At 33.9% G+C, this 13,072-nt stretch overlaps 1 pseudogene; it reads right to left on the bottom strand.

Moving 5' to 3' along the window:
* Positions 1-3,319: 3,319 nt before the first annotated feature.
* On the bottom strand, positions 3,320-11,768 carry LOC114255570 (annotated as a pseudogene).
* Positions 11,769-13,072: the final 1,304 nt, after the last annotated feature.

Here is a 13,072-nt window from a genome sequence, read left to right as displayed (position 1 = left end):
AATATAAATTATGGTTACGCGAAGTATCAGACGATAAACATTCCTTTTTTTGCAAAGTCTGTAATAAAAAAATGATTGGTGCCTTATGTGAAATACGTCGACATGCAGAATCCAATTCACATAAAAATAAGTGTCAAAAAAGCAATTTAGAAGTAAATAAATCAAACGAAGATTTGAAAACACAAACTGATGAATGTTCTTTGACGTTTGACGAGCGAAAGAAAATAGCAGAAATAAAGTATGCGGCATTAATAGCTGAAAAAAATATTTCTTATCAAACGACAAATGAGATTCTCAGTTTGTTTCAAAACATTGGAAAAGATCCTAATGTTTTGAGCAGCATGACTATTGGTCGAACAAAATGTACAAAAATAATTTCGAATGTTTTGGCTCCTGTAGAGACAGAACGTGTAGTTTCTAACATTCAAAAAACAAAATTTTCTATATTTATTGATGAAACGTCTGACATTACAAATGATAAATGGATGACGTTTCTTGTTCGATATATAGATTCCGAAACTTTGGATCTTTGTGTGCAATTAGTAAAGTTGAATAACATTGATGCAAGAGATTCTAGTGCAAAAAAATTATTTTATGCATTTCAATCTGTAATGAATAAACTTGAAATTCCATTTGTAAATATTCTTGCCCTGTCATGCGACAATGCGTCTGTCATGACAGGAACAAAATTATCTTTTAAAAAGAAATTAGAAGAAGTATGCAAAAATTTATTAACGTTTTCATGTCCTTGTCATTCTGCTGCATTGGTTGCACGAGCTGCATGTGCAAAAATACCAGATTTTTGTGATGAATTTTTGAGAAAACTTGCTAGTTATATTAATAGTAGTCCAAAACGTACGACTATTTTCAATGAATTTTGTGACTGTTTCCAAGATACAAATCGTAAAATATTGAAAGTGTGTGAGACTCGATGGCTTACACATTATTCATGTATTGAAAGAGTTCTTGAATCTTGGGACACAATAACACATTTTCTCAATGAAATGGTTGTAAGCGAAAAAACGAAGTCGGGTGAATATTTATTGTCATTAATACAAAATGTAGACTTAAAAGCATATTTTTTATTTTTAAAATATGTTTTAAATTTTTTTAACGCTTTTAATGCCTTTTTCCAAGCGATTAAAACAAAGATTCATTTGTTACAATCGAAATCTGTCACGTTTCTTATACAAATTTGTCAAAATTTTCTAAAACCGGAATTATTATTAGAGCATAAACTGGCAAATATATCATTTGATGAAAAAGATCATCACAAATCTCTCTGTAATATTACATTAGGATCAGAATGCGAAAAATATCTCTGTAAATTAATGGAACAAGGACATGAAGATATTATTACAAATATACGACAAAAGTGTTTGCAATTTTATATAACTGCTGCCGAAGATATTAGAAAGAGATTGCTTATTAATAACGTATTTTTAAAAAAATTACAGATTTTTCAACCGCAAATTGCTTTATTTGACATTAATAGAGAAATGTCCTTTAATGATGTTTTATTTATTGCAAAAACTTTAAGTAAGTTTGATGAAAATGATTTGAAGGAAGAATGGTTCGCATTGCATGTTGATTATACAAATGATGAAAAGCAAACTCTTGCAACAATGAATTTGGTGATATGTGGAAAGAAATTTTAACACGTAAATGTGATAATATAGATAAATATCCAAATTTAAGATTAATTGTAAATGCAATTAGATCACTTCCGCATTCAAATGCAGACCCAGAGAGATCATTTTCTATTTTATCCAACTTAAAACGTAAAGAAAGGAGCAGACTTTCAATGACCTCAGTTAATGCTATATGTGTTTTCAAATCAGCGTTGAAAGCGAGGAAGGAATCAGCATTAAATATGTCTATTACCGATAGACATTTAAAATTAATGGATTCAAAAATGTTGTATGCAACCCCATATAAAAAACAAAAAAGTTGTTTAACATTATATTTAGCAGAATGTGATAATGCTACTCCCTCCTCGTTTAATGATACGCAATAATAATGTTAAAAAAATAATGCATTATTTTTTTAACATTGTTATTTGTTATATTACATAAATAATAACGTTAACCATCAAATTTTTAAATAAGACTTTTTACAGTAATTAAAAATTGGTCTGGTCTACACTAGACCTCACATCTATAAAAAATAGATGTGTTAAATCAATAATTGAGAACCGGTCTGGTACGTTAGACCTCACATCTTTAAAAAATAGATGTGTTAAATCAGTAATTGAGAACCGGTCTGGTACGCTAGACCTCACATCTCTAAAAAATAGATGTGTTAAATCAGTAATTGAGAACCGGTCTGGTACGCTCGACCTCACATCTATAAAAAAATAAATGTGTTAAAAATCTTAAAAAATTAAATGTGGTATAATAGGGTTACTGGCGAAGGTCCACGTAAAAAAACCTAACGCGCTATTAGTGGCACCTCATGGGTAGCGTGGAAGCCACTTAATAATTAATATTTTTATTATAAGTTACAATTTGAATTAAGCTCGATAGATTAAAATCACAGTAAATAGATGTACTGATTGTTATACAACCATCCTCATCATAAAAAGTTTTCCACAGACGTACAATAATAAATATCAAATAAATAAGCCAACATGTCAAATAAAAAATGAAGTTAAATAAGCCAGTCTCCATAACATAATTATTCCCGATAGGAAAATTTTGCAAACATTGCACAATAATGGCATTAAAGATTGTGCTAAGATGATTCGCCATAACGCAACAGTTTTTTGAGAATATAATTCTTAAATAATATTTGTTAAACATGAGATAAATATTGAAACATAAATATTTTGTAATTATTTCAGCATTTAAAATTATTACATTATAATCTTCAATGTTTTCACAATATATATAATGCAGCAATAATGCAACAATAATAATGTGCAATATTTACAGCATTTAATCTTCAATATTTATTTTAAAATTAATATGAAAAGGTATTATAATAAATTTAACAAATATCGTTTATTCATTAGACATATAATAAAGATGAAAAAAGAGGCAATTTGTCTGACAGATTAGTTGCGTCCGTTGGAGAGTTAAGTATCTCATTGATAGTAATAGCGGTCAGAAACTCTTAAATCATTCCTACATTTATAATGCACAAATATTGAAACATGCAATATTACACATTCCATATTTAAATATTTGTGCATCATAATTTATGTTCGATGCTCGCACGCACACGGCAAGTGTGAAATTTGCCGGTGTTGGTGGGAATATCGCATGCGTCAGCGATGGGCAAGGAAAGCAGGAACTATTAAGTCACTACACGCTCTTCGATTGAAACATATATGTAATTCACTCTCACTTATAACTATTACAATAATTGCATTACAAAAGGCTCCGATTGCGTTGGAGCTGCGACTCTCGAGTACGCACGACAAGACGAGACTGACTATCCTGAGATCGAACCGAAAAGGCATCCGTGATAGATCACGCGCTCGTTGACGGTTCACACGGAATCGCCTCGTGGACATTACTCGTGAGCGGACGCCATCCGGCACATGCGAGCGATCGCGAACAATTTAGGAATAATTGGGGAATAATTTGAGTCTTTTGTGCACAATTATATTTCTAAATGTTTTAATCATGTTTAATCACAACTAAAATATTTTATCAATTATTGCACAATTTATTTTTAAATTTAATTTTGCAAATGTGCTGTTAAGATGAATCGCCATATCGCTATTGTTATGCCAACATATCATTTCAAAATTTAATTGCGCAAACATTTATTAATGTTTTATAAAAGCTGTTAATGTTTCTACATCTATTTTCTCAACTACGACGGATCATAATGATGGATTATAAATCTTTTATAATAATTTTGTCATACAATTTTATAAATCTTTTCCTATCGGGGATTATTGGTAGGCGAACGAGACAACAATAATAAGATCGAACGAGTTGATAATAATAGCATGCAAAAACCGATCATAGATCTTTGAAATAATTTTGCATAATAACTTTGTGTTATCGCGCAGACATTTCGTGCACAATAGCACGGAACGGAATCAAAATTGTATAGATATGCGTTATCCTTGGCCCTAACGTGAACATTGGCTATGTAGTACATGTCCACGTCGTTAATATCGTGAGGGCGCTGAAGGAAACCTAAAACATGGTTGTGTCGATTCTCAACCTTTTCTGTTATATGCTGGTACCAAATCTGGAAATCTGGCATGCCTGCGCATCAGCTGAACGGTTGACGCTATCGCTCAGTCACCCCGCGTGGGTGACGGATCGCGGTGCCGGTTTCCCTCTTAGTGCGGGATATCCGGGTGAGACGACGCGTGCGACTCTCACTCAATGCGCGGTCGAGAGCTTAGGTGTGGGACGTGCTAGTGAGTTGCCGCTCGGTACGCGGTCAGGAAGGCACTCACTGCGTGCCGGAAAGGATTCGTGTTGTGAGGTTATGGCGCTCAATGTGCACGCTAGGAAGCCTGGCTCACTGCACCAGGAGGCTCGGTCTGCTCAGTGCGCGGACCGGGGAAGCTCTGCCTTCTGTCGCGAGTGGAGGGTTTATATACCCTCCACTCGGTGGTGAGGGAAACAGAGAAGAGCGGAGGGAGCGAGCGAGGTAGGGGTAACGGCCTTACCTCCGTTCTAGCGGCAGCGGGGGAACGGCTCGTTACAATGTTAAAAAAAAATGTTCAAAAATTTTAGTTTAATAAAAACTTAACAAAAAATAATTCTTTGAAATATACTAAACTTATTCAAACTGTTAAGCTTTCCTCTCTAAAACAAAAAAGTAGAAAAAGATGTAAAGATATTCACACGCATAGCATTTACGTGTCTTGCACTTTGAAATATTTCCCTGAAATAGAACCACTGGCTATCAGCAATGAATTAAAAAAAGAAAGGAAATCTAAAGAGAAACATTAATGGACATAATAAAAAATAATTTTTAAATCTATTTTTGCTGTCTCACTCCGCGATAAAATGGAGAAAGGGATGTATCGCGACTCGAGCGTTTAAGTTGGATAATACTTATTATATACTCACATTAGATTTACATTACTTTTTTAAAATTTCTTTTAACTCTTTTAATATTTTTAATTTTTCTGCTCTGTAATTTGCAGAGTTTCTTCTCTTTTTATTCTTTTTTCTTTTAATAATTCGCGCAAATAATTAGCTTTTTCTTCACTTAATGAAATCTTCTTTTGTTCTAAAAAAATTCTGTAAATTATAAATTTAAACTAAAAACAATATATATTTTTTGTTATATTTACTTATAGCTACTTACTAGATGGCCTAGTTTCAGAGTCATTAAAGAATATTTCAGATTCACGAATGCTAGATCCCGCCACAGATAATGGTTTTACCCAAGGTTTGGTGCAAAAGATCTCATCTAAGGACTGAAACATACATGTTAATATTTTAAAATAAATTATAACGTTTTTTTAATTTAAAATATCTTAATAATTAAATTTAAAATTGTTTATATTTTATATTTTTTTACAATTTATTTATTACCTCAAAATATATCCATTCTTCTCTGTCATTTCCACTTTGTGCGTTGTAATCAACAATCTGACAGTACCTTCTTTTTAAAGTATCCATTTTATTATAACATTGAGTAACTGTAAAGTTATAATTTTCGTCCTTCATGCGTTGGCAAATACGTATCCACATTTTTTTTTTGAAGAAATTTTTTCAGCATACACATGTTTTCTTTATATAAAGATATTAAATAAAGTGTAGCTTTGTCTGTCCATCTGTCACTATTTAATTCTAAAAAAGAAAAAAAATTATTAAATTATTTATTTATTTATATGTTAATGTAATCTCTGTTTTCTGTACTTGCAATAATTTAAACATACTTATATTTGTCATATCTACTTCATCTTGATTATCTTTATTATAGTTATCCTCGTCATAGTTTTCAATATCTGAAGTATCTTCATATTGAACAGTATTTGTTGCCGAACAACTTGGCTGATTATGAAATGTTTCTGAAGATACTGGAGACGTATTACGTACAATATGTTCGGATTTTGAATTTAAAGCTTTAGCTTTTTCTAGGAACTCATTAGCAAAATCATTATCTATAAAAGTAACACAAAAATTACACACTTAATTATACACAATTATGTAATAAACACATGTAATTATGTAAATATTTTAAAAAAATATTTTTAAAATACCTTATGTCATATATTATAATTAAATATATGTAATACTAAAACAGTACCTTCATAAGCACGATTATAATCTTGTATTCCTACTTTTATTGTATATAAAATATTTGTTTCTTTTTCGAGCAATTTTAATTTTACCATCTTTTCAGAATTATTGTTAATATGTGAAACATTGGATTGCAGAATTCTTTTCATTTTTTATTTTAATTATTACAATAATGTGCAAAAAAAAGAAATCTGTAAATACATCATTTATGCTTTAGTTAAATACATAAAGTAATTTATAAGCTTATATTGAGAAAAATATTTCATTTTAAATAATTTGTTAAATTTGTAACCGTGAATTTTTAATTGTAATGTGCTACGGATAGCCGCGGTTAATTCAGGGTTCGGGCGGCGGGCTGGTTGAATGAATGATGAAGGCAAGCGGTATATATATTTAACAAGTGTATTTATTCTACTAAATGCCTATCTAATATGTACAGGTTCCCTACTCTAATAACTTACAACTAAGGTCTCGCTATGCGAGTCGCGGGTGATTGGTTATGGCGACGTGTGTCGCGGAGCGCATGTGCGCGTTGATTACTCGGCGCCGGATTGGCTGCGGCGGGCGTACGGCCCGTGTATCGGTCGGTGCGTCGATCGGCGTTAGCGGCCGGTCTTACGGATTACAATGCTCGTGGCGGTGTAATCGCGGCGGTGTAATGTGTGGCGGCGTTCGTGTCGGTCGCGGTGGTAGCCGGATTGGCTGCGGCGTTACGGTCGCGGCTGCGCGGTACGGTGCGGCGTTCGCATTTGCTGAGTCGGTCGGTGCGGCGTCACGATTGGTCGCAGCGGTGCGCGACTGCGCGGTACGGCGCGGAGCTCGGCTCGACAGCCACGGTGATCAGCTGTTCGACGATCAGCTGTTATTATCGTCGAGGATCATCCAGCGTGGATGATCCTCCGCGTCGGCGGTTTCCCCTCAGTACGGGGTCCCCGTGTGCGGTCGGGATCGGTAGCTCAATACGCGTACCGGGATCCGGGTGTCGAGCGGGGCGGTGTTTTGCCACTCACAGCGTGGCGCGAGGAAGCGCTCAATGCGCGCTAATGAAGGAAGCCGGGTTTGCGGTTATGTTCGGCACTCAGTGCGTGCTCTGGATACTCAGCTCAATTCGCTGAGTGGATCGGTCGGCTCAGTACGCTAGACCGGGGAGATCTGATTCCTTATCACCAGCGGAGGGCTTTTATAGCCCCCGTTTGGTGACAAGAGGAGCGGAGATGTGCGGGGAGACCGAGATAAGCGGAGGGGACTACACGAGGTAGGAGGGTAACGGCCTCGTATCTATATGCCTTAACGTGGCGGAGGAACGGCTCGTTACAAATTTTATGTATACGTTACAGCCATCTCAAGTAGAAAAAGTAGACAGGTACAATTGAACGGCGAATAATGTTTGACAATTAGTCAATTAAATAAAAACGCTATCTATTTTTAATTACATTTATGTTCTACAAAATTATTTTAATTCTTGTACAATGTGTTGCGCCTTGCGGTACAACAAAGGATTTTTGCCGTACCTTGCGGTGCGACAAAAGATCTTTCGGGATTCGTTGCTGCCCAAGGAGTAGGAATTCGCGGAAAGAGGCGGCTTTTGTTGGCAGGGTCCTCAAATCACTCACTCACTGATTCTAAGTTAATTTGATATAAAAGATTTATTTCACTGTGGTTGTACATTGGTTACGGTCGGCGAAGGTGCCGCGTCGTATTACACTTGATTAGATACGGCGCGTGACTCGGAGTTAACGCGTCGTATCTTTGCTCGCTTGAGATTTGCTTGCGGCTAAGTCCCGAACTCGTTATTCACTCGTGCGGGCCGTACGTATCGGTTTGATTTCTAATCACTGATCCCACTGGCCGCTGTTCGGCAGCAGCTTAAATAGTGTTGCGGATTTAATTATTAGTGGGGGCATTGGGCCCTCCGCATGACCATATATAGTCATTCCCGTGCGCATCCGGTGCGCGGGAAATATTTGCGAACTTAGCAACAATTGCCAAAATGCAGGTGTGCATTTCCGGTGGCATGATTGTTGCTAAGCTGGCTTCGCTAATTCTTTAAGGTGGCTGGTGCGTTGCCCAGTGCGATGACCGGCCGGCAGCGCACGAGGCATATGTCACCTGACACCTTATGATAGCGAGCCTTCCTCGGCGAGCTAAATGATAATTTGAATACTTTGTTTGTAATATAATTTTATTGGTTGTGTTCCGCTCACAACAAATGAATTCATCAACAAATGCCTGCCAAAAAGCATTCTACATGCATTAAAATGCTTTTTGACAGGCATCCTAGAGTAACATTTATTTATCTATTTTATCATCCTACTAGGATGCATGTAAGAATGCTTTTGGCAGGCATTTGTTGATGAATTTATTGTGCAAGAGTTAAGTAATTTTGTAGAACATAAATGTAGCAAAAAATAGATAGCATACATCTTTATTTAATTTACTATGCATGAAGAATTGTCGAACTATTATTCGCATACGGTTGTAGGTTCTACTTTTGCTACCTGGGCTTAGACAGTCACAACCATACATTACAATAAAAAGTATTAATAAAATTTAATGTTTCATTCTTTGCTTTTTATTTATTAATGTTAAACTTTATTTTAAATTTAAGTTTTATTAAACAAAAAAAAGGATTACCTTCAATTTACTGATAAATTTCAACAATAGTAGAGAGGTTATGAAAAAAACACGTGCGTATCTTATTGCCTGTCAAGATATTTCGTTGCTGTTTGCACTAAATGCACCCATTTGATCGGTCTCCAACTACTCCCACCTGGGATAAAACGAACGCAGCGTTGGAAATTGTTAATACTACCAACTTAACTTTTTTTCCCAGCACCAGCGAAAGCTATTTTCGAACGCAGGCAAAGAGTGTTTACGATAATGGCTATCCGAGTAATTTTCTCTAGGACCGAAATATATGATAAGCACAGCCATCTACTATCATCATGATTCGTGACAACTCAATGCTGTCTGGTATAGCCAAATCAACATCACGAGCAAGTTGCGAGTTGCGAGTTCCGTGAGTTTGTAGCAGGTAACTTAAAAAGTACGATATAAATATTATAAATAATTTGATTGATTATTACAATTAAAAATACTCTGTTTTTAATGTATGGTAAGATTATTAACTTCATTAAAATAGTAATTATGTAACACAATCATGTATTTTTAAAGTATTGTCTAAAGTAATATTAAAGAGATTATTTTATTTACAAATATTTTATTTATTTGTCTATCAAGTTTCTATCATAACGATATTATTTCATAACCTAATATAAAAATTTAATTAGACATTGATTCTTAATAAATGTTATTAATGTTATAAATGTTATTTTATTTAAATGTATTTATAAACATGTGTTTATAAATACAGTATATCTTAATTTACTATGCACTTGCATTACAAATTAAAAAATTTATTGTAAACATTATTATTACCTAGACAGCACACGGATATCCATACGACATCCATAAGACGTCCTTAACGGATATTGAGGATATCCACAGGATATCCGTTTTACGTCCTTCGGACATTCTATGGACGTCCATAGAATATTGGTTTATGAAATTGGTGGACATACTATATCCCTAAAATATGTCCGATGTACGTTCTATGGACGTCCTATGAACGTTCTATGGACGTGATAAAAGCGGAATTCAAAATTAAATTTTACATTAAATAAAAGGGTAAAAACAGAATAAAATATATAAATATAAATATTTATTTAAAAAATTATATTATTCTTTCGATAAATTATACATTAAATAATTTTAATTAAATAATTTTAATTAAATAATTATCATACGTATAATATTAACAATCAGCTTAAAGTATTTTATTGTAATTATCACACACACACACACACACACACACACACACACACACACACACACACACACACGCGCGCGCGCGCGCACGCACGCACGCACGCACACACGCATATAGTGTATCCATTGTTTAACGTACTTAGTAGTATATTGCACGCAAATTAGTTAAAGAAAACAGCAATCGCGTGATACAAATTATGTATAATCTGTATCATAATACGTACTGTATACGATTCTCCTTTCATACTTACATAAATTGCTGTTTTTTTAAATTAACAAGTATCAAAATAATTACAAAAATTAATGTGAACTTTATTAATAAGAGTGTACTCAATTTTGTAAAAAAACAATTTTATCAGAAAAAGCAAAGAATTAAATTTCTAATAATACATTATAACAAAAAATTTTAAAAATTTCCATAAATATATCACATATATTCAATAGTCACATAAAAATCCATAATTTACATGATAGCAAATATCTTGAAACTATTTCAACATTTGAAATACCAAAAATACAGCATAATATAGGATAAAACTGACTGCTTGTACTCTTAGCAATCGGTAAACCATCAATATTAAATAAAATTTCTATACAATTCGAAGGTAAAGAATTACCAGTTTTTAACAATAGGTTTGTGATGCAATGCTCTAATCCAAAATGATAGTATATGCCAGGTTCTATAAGTTTAACATTTATTTGTCTTGGAGTTCTTAATAAGGTCCTAGCGTCCAAGGGAAGCTCAGGATGGTCTGGCTTTAAAGCATATAATAAATTGTTAATAGCGAAATGGTCAATATTATGTAACAGTGCCCATTCCCTTATTCTTAAAATAATATTTTTAGGTTGTAAGTTATTGTATATATCGTTGTTTGTAGTACGTATATTGTTGTTTAAACTATTATTTTCACGTAAATAATTTTCATTAGAACTTAAAGATGCATCATTTAAAATAAAATTATTTGATATTACTTCATCGAATATTTCAACGTCAGATATATTTGAAAACTCATTTTCACATACACTGAAAGATGAATTATGTTGTATATTGGATGTGTCTGCATAAGTATTAGTAGAAGTTGATGCTGCAGCACGTAAATCAAAATTATTTGCTATATTAATTGAATTAGTGACAACAGAATTTTCTTCCAGATAATTTTTTTCAACATAATTTTTTCCAAGATAATTACTTAAGGTAAGAGCCAAATTTGCTTTTTTACTTGCTTTTCTATATACACTTTTGTGTTTTAATGACCTGCCTTTATTTGACATATTACAATAAATTGTAGGATTCATAAATTATACTAGTATAAAGTCTTTCTTATGCAATTTGAAGTTTAACATGGAGTATAAAATATTTACTGGATCTTAATGTAAAGAACACTCTAAAATGGTTTTATATTAAAGCACGTATTCATATGTAGTATTCATATACAAGATATAAAAAGGAACTTGTATCTTGCATAAAATAATTGAAGAGTTTCCTACAAAAAAATTTAAAAAAATGTCTAGATAAAAATTTATACAATTAACGGTTCAAGATAAGGATTTTTAAGGTTTCCTAAAAACTTAAATTTTGAAACTCGTTTGATTTTTTTAAACTTTTTGGCGGATAACCTTCAATTTTTAATAATATAAAATTATGCTTACTGTATCAAGTAGCCAGATCAGGTACAACTTTTCCTGGTTATCACTACTGTGGAACTGTTGCATATAGAAATCGTGCATATAAAATTAATAATATCAAAGCATTATAGATGCATTTAGCATCGTGTTCGGACTCGAGATCGTGGCGTGACGTCGGCATGCATACATGACCATATTTGGATTTGTTTAAAGGCCGTCGTCAACGATTATTCTTTTGTCTATAAATAACGCAAATGAGAATTATAAAAAAAGGGAATTGAAAGTCGAAAAAAAGCATGTCTTTTGGGCAGAGGACACTCATTTTTGGTTCGGCCCCCGAGTAATAAGCACGGATTCTCTCTCTCTCTCCCGGTCACGCAGTTATCGCTACGATCTCGAAGTCGCGACGCATTATCACTAGTGATCGTGAGATCTACGGATCTTTGACGAGATATTAGCACGGTCGTTACGCATCATATCGATATTTGCAGCGACTCAGTTCGCGTGTGCTCCTAGGCGTTGTCGCCGCCTAATCTCAATCACAATTCGGCGACTCAGGGCATACGTGTTCCTAGGCGTTGTCGCTGTAAAATAGTGCGTGCGCGATTGAAAGCTTCTTTGTTGTAAAATAAAACTGTCAAGTAAAACAATCAATATCGCGGTGTATCAATAAACTCTTTATAAAAGTGACTATAATATAATTACGAGACTATTTATTTACAATCCTAAACGTGGTGTGGATGGTAAAACATTCACGCTGATATTCGCATAAACAGGAACGTTATATTGAAAACAGTCTTTATATTGAAAACAGTGACTGCAGAAGTGACCTCATCAATCACAACAAATAATTGTGACTCGTCAACTATAACAGAAATTAAATTTTATGTTTACACACACACACACACACACACACACACACACACACACACACACACACACACACACACACACACACACACACACACACACACACACACACACACACACACACACACACACACACATATATTAAAGCACGTATTCATATGTAGTATTCATATACAAGATATAAGAAGGAACTTGTATCTTGCATAAAATAATTGAAGGGTTTCCTACAAAAAAATTTAAAAAAATATCTAGATAAAAATTTATATAGTTAACGGTTCAAGATAAGGATTTTGAAGGTTTCCTAATGTTCGAGACTATAACAATTACTTTAGAGTTTTAACATTTCCTTTTTATTGGCTCTGTTTTATCCGCGAATAGTGAGAGCTCCTGACAGCCATCGAGCTCCTTGTAGCTCATTTCTTCGATGCACCTAGTCGCGCGGCGCTGTCACTAGCTCCTCACGCGCGCGATTTTCGTTTGCTCGCATCGTAGGTAACTATGCATCGTGGTAACTATGCAAA

Source organism: Monomorium pharaonis, chromosome 1 (assembly GCF_013373865.1).
Source record: "Monomorium pharaonis isolate MP-MQ-018 chromosome 1, ASM1337386v2, whole genome shotgun sequence".
Classification (NCBI taxonomy): domain Eukaryota; kingdom Metazoa; phylum Arthropoda; class Insecta; order Hymenoptera; family Formicidae; genus Monomorium; species Monomorium pharaonis.
The sequence above is the reverse complement of the archived record's forward strand: the minus strand, read 5'-3'. Positions and strand labels throughout refer to the sequence as shown.